The sequence below is a fragment of the Macrobrachium rosenbergii genome, chromosome 27, assembly GCF_040412425.1.
Source record: "Macrobrachium rosenbergii isolate ZJJX-2024 chromosome 27, ASM4041242v1, whole genome shotgun sequence".
NCBI classification, from domain to species: domain Eukaryota; kingdom Metazoa; phylum Arthropoda; class Malacostraca; order Decapoda; family Palaemonidae; genus Macrobrachium; species Macrobrachium rosenbergii.
Genome location: NC_089767.1, coordinates 39,179,509 through 39,187,008, shown reverse-complemented (window position 1 = coordinate 39,187,008; position 7,500 = coordinate 39,179,509).

Genomic DNA, 7,500 nt, shown 5'->3' with positions numbered 1-7,500 from the left:
TTACAAGCAGAATTTCATCAAAGTTGACTTAAATTATTCGTAGACTAAAAGAGGATAGGGCCGCGTCTTGTTATAGCTAAAAAAACAGTATGAATCTGTTCCCAAGTGATTCACGGTAAAGAACTAGGCCGATGTGAGTTGCATCTGTTTGTTTGTAACTGTCCTTAGTGGTTATTGTATGTATAGACTATTATTAGTCATTTCCACCAGTTCTCTTTTAGTGTTATATGGAGAATGGTTGCCCTTTTGACTTGGTGTGTAGGCGTTCAAATCGGCGAACCCTTTTTTGTACTGGTCCGGTTCAGGTCGTGTAACGCAGACCTGGGATTTGCTGACAGTAAGGTAATAATTACCATTTTTTTTTTAATTCGTTGGACTGTCTTCTCTGTATTAAAGGTCAACGGCGAGAGAGAGAGAGAGAGAGAGAGAGAGAGAGAGAGGCTGCAGTTACAGGCGGAAGGCGTCACCCCAAAAACAGTATGGACATTGTTTATATAAAGTCTTTGCTTGTTGTATAAATTAATAATTTAGCCACACACATACAGAGAGAGAGAGAGAGAGAGAGAGAGAGAGAGAGAGAGAGAGAGAGAGAGAGAGAGAAATTGCGCTAAAGGCAACAAGACGTCATTCAAAAACGGTAATGATTACTGATAAAGTCTTTGCGTATTGTATAAATTAATAGTTATCCACAGACGCGCATTTATATTTGTCTTTCAATCTACAAAATAATCTGCAAAATATAAAAAAGTACAAATATAAAATTACTAAGCAACGTTGTCCACATCAGGCTTGGCCAGACCATCCAGGTACTAAAAGCAATGGCAAATGAAGCACACAGAATACAGAGCAGTTCAGAGGAGATAAACACAAGTAAGTCTATTCAGGTTGATGTCAAACCTGTTGCTGCCGCAGCAGCAGGGTTGGAATCAAAGCAGTGAGACTTCCTTTGCTTGCTTCTTTGCTTTCAGTTATTGAGCATTTCAAGTTCGTTCTGTTTAAGATTGTCAACAAGTCACGTGATATATTTAGTCCCACGCCAAAGTGTAGAGGGAAAGAGAGTTTTAACAGAACGAAGGTAGGCTATACCTTCATACTCTTAAGCTAACACCTTGGTGAAATGATCCTACTTTGCGCGTGTATATTGAAAGTAGAATGTCAAAATCTAGTGACCTTATTTGAAACTTCAAAAAAATAAGATTATCAAATATTTTTACAAAAAAGTACATTGAAAATGTAATGTCAAATGTTGTTAAGGAATATGAAAGTGGTTTTTAGAATATGATGGAAAATTTTTGTTAAGGTTAAATTGGTAACTATGAAAATATGTAAATATGAAAGTAACGTAAATGTTGTACACTGACGATGCTAAAAAAAGATGTCAAAAGGATGATGTCTCCGAAACAAACAATAATCCCCCCGGGAAATCAAGAGTAAAAGTTTGCAAGTCATCAGATTGACCCTTGGCAAAATGCCAGTGACTGCAGGTTACAAGATGGAAAAGGAGGTGGTGGTGGTGTTATTATAAAGGAGACTGCAACAAGGTTGCGGTCATAAAAGCCTAAAAGGAGATGAGGGTATAGTTCTCGGTATATAAAAAGGAAGGAAATCGCGAAGAGTATTGGCAGCTTAGTCGTGTGTCGGTCTAGAACTTGTTCCAGATTGGGAGTAGGCAGGCTCAGAGCTTCTCAACCAGTAGAATCAGTCCTTGATCAGACTCGGAATGCATTCAGTAACTTTGTGAGAAAAAAATATATATATGTGTGTGTGTGTGTCTGCGTAACACATTAAACATGTGAAGGTTGTGTACACTTAGAAATTATGTTTTAACTTTTAAACTACGACCTGGTCCTAAGTCCAGGCGTACATGCATCGTGTGTGGCTTATATATTTTTGTGCTTATAGTTTTTCTTCATATTATTGTTTTATAATTTTTATGTTATCTTTAGTTCACCCCAGTAAAATTATTTATCTTCTTTAATATTTCATTTAGCTATCCTCTTTCTACGTAATAATTACTTATATTGCTTGATCCTTCCTTATAATTTTAACTGATGTATTCTTACAATATATATATATATATATATATATATATATATATATATATATATATATATATATATATATATATATATATATATATATTCCATTTCCGTATTTGCCCATTTTTTCCTCTTAATGAGAAAATCTTTCCTTGTCAAATGGGCCTTTGCGTATATGAATAATTAGACTTGTATGATTGTAGTCAACCCAAGAACCAGTACAGAACTTGTTCTGAATATTAGCATTAAGAAACTTACGCGAGAAATTTCGAGCAGAAACAAAGGAAAAATGTATATTGGTAGATCCAGTTTTGAACGCTGCTATCAAAGTTACCAGTATAATGGGTCAAGTATTGCGACAGTCTTACAGGAAAGTAATTTGCAGAAATGCTTTTTAATTCAGATTAACAACATAAGATCTAGACCTATGCCTTGAAAGGAAAGAGACACTGTAAATGTTCTCCAATCAAGTCCTCCGTAGGGGTAGTGCCTTCAGAGCACTTCATGTGGTGCACTGTAGTCATTACTTAAGGTTCTTTGCAACGTGCCTTCGGCCCAGAGCTGCAACCCCTTTCGTTCCTTTTATTGTACCTCCTTTCATAGTCTCTACCATCTTACTTTCCTCCCTCTCCTAACAATTGATTCATAGTGCAACTGCTTTGAGGTTTTCCTTGTTACATCTTTCAAACCTTTAACTGTCAATTTCCGTTTCAGCGCTGAATGACCTCATAGGTCCCAGTGCTTGGCCTTTGACCTAAAGTCTATTTTCAATTCAATTCAAAGTTACCAGTAAAATGGATCAAGTATTTTGATAGTCTTACATTAAAGTAATTTGCAGAGGTGGAAGGGATTTTTTTTAATCAGTATAAGATCTAGACCTATGCCTTAACTTGCAAGGAGGAGACATTTTGGATATTCTTCAATTAAGTCTAGATTCAGTCTTTTCAGTCTTCTCAGAAATTGCTTTGTTAATTTGAATATTTTCGTCTCTAGAATCAGTCTTTTTCATGAGTTAGTTTGTTAAATATTTTCCTTCCCGAAAATGTTCGCTCTTTCTCTACTTAACTTTGTTATAGATCTTATTAACTTTCTCTCTCTCTCTCTCTGTTCTTCTGTTCAGTGTCGGATTAAAAGTGAAGACATGAGGGAGAAAAAGGGTGAGATTCTCTCTCTCTCTCTCTCTTCTCTCTCTCTCTCTCTCTCTCTCTCTCTCTCTCTCTCTCTCAAATATGATGGCATAGACTATAATGACTTTTGATTTCATTCTAAATGAATACTCTAGTTTCACGGTTAATGAGGAGATACAATAAATCCTATATAAATAAACTGAATAATCACTTCTAGATATACCGAAGAGAGAGAGAGAGAGAGAGAGAGAGAGAGAGAGAGAGAGAGAGAGAGAGAGAGAGAGAGAGAGAGAGAGAGCTGTTATGTAAGGTGGTTGGCCTTTCCAAGAAATGTTACAGGTGAAACTATATTCTTTCTTCCTTCGCAATCAGTAAGTACGTACATCTTTCTGTTAACGAAATAATGAACCAAAAATACATTTTAGTTTTACAAATTTCTTTTTGAGTCTAATATATGATGTAGCCGCAGCTCGGTCTATGTACGTTAGAGAAATCTTGGAACTTTTTACGAAAGTTACGTAACCTAATAACTGCTGGAGGTGGAGGTGTTACGTTCACGACACCGGTACTGGTGTACTACTCGGGAAAGCTCCGTTTCTCGTCCAGTATTATAAGTCTGTTTTCTGGCTTCAGTTTGAGACTTTAGTTTAACTGTTTGTTCATTAGGCGCATAGGTTATTTATGATTAATACTTTGCTTCTGTTTTTGGCAGCGCTGAAATTGCCTTGCTAACTTTTTTCTTCTGCTTTTTCTTTTGTGCGCTACTCGGGAAAGCTCCGTTTCTCGTCCAGTTCTATAAGTCTATTTTCTGGCTTCAGTTTGAGATTTAGTTTAACTGTTTGTTCACTTAGCCGCATAGTTTAATTGCGATTAATATTTTTACTTTTGTTTTTGGCAGCGCTGAAATTGCCTTGCTATCGTATTGCCTTTTTTTCTTCTTTTTCTTTTGTGTGCTACTCAGGAAAGCCGTTTCTCGTCCAGTATTATAAGTCTATTTTCTGGCTTCAGTTTGAGACTTTAGTTTAACTGCTTGTTCATTTAGGCGCATAGGTTATTTATGATTAATATTTTGCTTCTGTTTTTGCGGCGCTGAAATTGCCTTGCTATCGTGTTGTCTTTTTTTTATTTGTTCATTTAGGCGCATATATAGCTTATTTATGACTAATATTTTGCTTTCGTTTTTGGCAGCGCTGAAATTGCCTTGCTATCGCGTTGTCTTCTTTTTTTGTGTGTGTGTGTGTATGTTCTGTTTATGCAAGAAGAAGCATGATGCACTGAAAATGGAACTTCCCTCATCGTCAGTCTCGTAATGTCTTATTTGTTACTTAAGTAAAGTTCCGAAATACAGGAAAGATCAAACTCGCCACCTCTTGTTCGAGCTTTGTTGTAACGTTATTTGTTGGAGGTTTCCGATGAAAGAGAAGGAACGGAGAGAAGGGGAGGGAGGAAAGAAGGGGAGGGGAGGAAGGGAAGGAAAGAAGGAAGGGAGGGGAGGTAATGGAAGGTAAGGGGTGGGGAAAGGAAAGGAAAGGAAAGGCAGCGGAGGTAATGGATGGGAAGGGGAGGCAATGGAAGGTAAGGGGAGGGAAAGGAAAGCAAGCAAGGGGAAGGGAAGGGGAGGGGGAGGGAATCGATGCAACAATTCATTTACGAAGTCTTTCCACGTCAAGTGTCTTCGAACCTTCGCCTAATTATTTACGTGTCGCTCTTCTTCCTCCGGTTAAGGTAGAATTTAGTTACGTTAATCTATACTAAGTTTTTTTATTTTTTTTTATTCCTTTTACATCTCTTCTGTGAGGATGTTCCACGCTTCACCGTCCACGCTAAATGGTGGGTATCTTTTAGAGGCGCATTCAAGATATTCATTTATTTTTTTAAATAAAGATTTCGACGTTTTTCTCGATGGCCAGTGAAATTGTGTAGAAGCTTTATTTGTGGATATTTAAGATTGCGTACACATGCCCACGTATATTTTATACCAAAAAATTTGATATATATATAATATATATATATATATACTTACTGTATATTATAATTGTATTTATCTATAGTACATACGTGCTCACAGCTAAGGTTAGTCTAACAAAGAAATACAAAAAAATGAATATTTCCTCCCCTCCTTTTTTTATTGCCTAAATAAAGTGCGGCAGTGGAGGTAACATGAAAGTATCTCTCGGTACGTAAGGCTGAAAATGGCTAGAAGACGCCCCCTCCCCCCTCCCCTTCCAGCACCCCTACCCCCACCCCAAAGGCCCATCCGACTATGACCAGAGCCCAGACACATCCCCACCTTAACAGTCCTTTGGGACCGCTAGTTTTTTTTTTTTTTTTTTTTTTTTTTGAACGTTAGGCGAAGGTGATTTTGTGGCAGATAAATAATGTGAGCAGTTTCGGGTAGCAGTGGGTCAGGGCATAATAATCATCGGGCTTCTGCACCATAAAGATAAAGATATGAGAGAGAGAGAGAGAGAGAGAGAGAGAGAGAGAGAGAGAGAGAGAGAGAGAGGATTTAAATGTTAGGTTTCATTGGAATCCTAACGACAATATATATATATATATATATATATATATATATATATATATATATATATATATATAGGTATAGGTATATATATATGTATGTATGCATACATACATTATATTTACATATATATGTATTATATATGTGTGTGTGTTTGTCAATGACTTTGTAGGCGTATTGCAATTAACATCAGTGTATACTAACGGTGTATTAGTTTTGAGAGAGAGAGAGAGAGAGAGAGAGAGAGAGAGAGAGAGAGAGAGAGAGAGAGAGAGAGAGATCCCCAGAACACAGAAATAGAATTTGCATGTAAACTAGCGGCGTGTGGGCTTTAGCTACCGACGACGTATGATTTGGCTCACTGATGCCGGCGGACTGAGAGAGCCAGAGATAAACTGCTTCTTATTTATGCATGGAAGGAAACCATAGCGGTCCTCCTCGCGCCGTGCCTGCGTTCGTTTTGAGTTGTTTCCTGAGAGTGGAAGGCTGCTTGAAGTGTGTGTGTGTTTGTGTTTGTTTGTATAAATGTTTTATATATATATATTATATATATATATATATATATATATATATATATATATGTGTATACATATATTACATATATTGATTATATGTATGTGTATATATGTATATTATATTATATATATTTATTATATGTATGTATATATATTATATATATAGTAATATATATATTAATATATTATAAATCCATATTGTTGTTAAAATACAGTAGTTGAAAGTTGACAAGGTTATAATATATATATATATATATATATATATATTTATAAGTATATATATATATATATATATATATATATATATATATATATATATATGATTTAGTAATAACTGACTTCAACCAATATATTGGCTTAAGTAAAAACTGTTTGGCGAAGTAAATATCGTTTTACGCATAAGCTCGTGTAACGTCCAGTTTGGCGAAGTTATTCCATATGCAACATGCATTCTAATCCCGCGCATAAGATTTTCTCTCGCTACTTTATGAGAGTCCAACATAGATAATATAATTCTCCGTATTCTGTAGCTGTTTGTGATTGCTATTACCAGCCTCTTTAGGAGATAGATACTGAAAAAAACAAGTACAAAATGCGCCGAAGTTTCTTAGGCGCAATCGGGTTTTCTGTACAGCGTTAATCAAGGCCGCCAAAAATAGATCTATCTTTCCTTGGTCTCGGTATAATGCTGCATGAGCCGCGGCCCATGAAAGTTTAATGCTTTATCGTTGACAGAAGACGATTATGGCTAACTTTAACCTTAAATAAAATAAAAACTATTGAGGCTAGAGGGCTGCAATTTGGTATGTTTGATGATTGGAGGGTGGATGATCAACGTGCCAATTTTCTGCCCTCTAGCCTCAGTAGTTTATAAGATCTAAGGGCGGACAGAAAAAGTGCGGAAAGAAAAAGTGCATACAGAAAAAAGTGCGGACAGAATAAAGTGCTGACGGCCAAACAAAGCCGTCACAAAGTTTTCTTTTACAGAAAACTTAAAATTGTATAGAAACTGCAATAAATGGATGAAATACTCGAAAATAAGCAACAGGAATTAGAGCTCGAGAACTGATTATTTGACCGTAGTGATAAAATTATGGTAAATAAAATTATATAATCGTATTCCAAAGGAATTTCAGTTAAAAGGTTTTCAGACTCGGAACTTTATCCATTTAATCAGAAGACTGTTTTTGTAGTATGAGTAAAAGTTGCTATATGATATAAAATCTAAGTTTTCTATATCTCTATAACGTGTGTTTTATTTATTGATTTTTTTAGAGATCATTTGTTTTATTTATTTA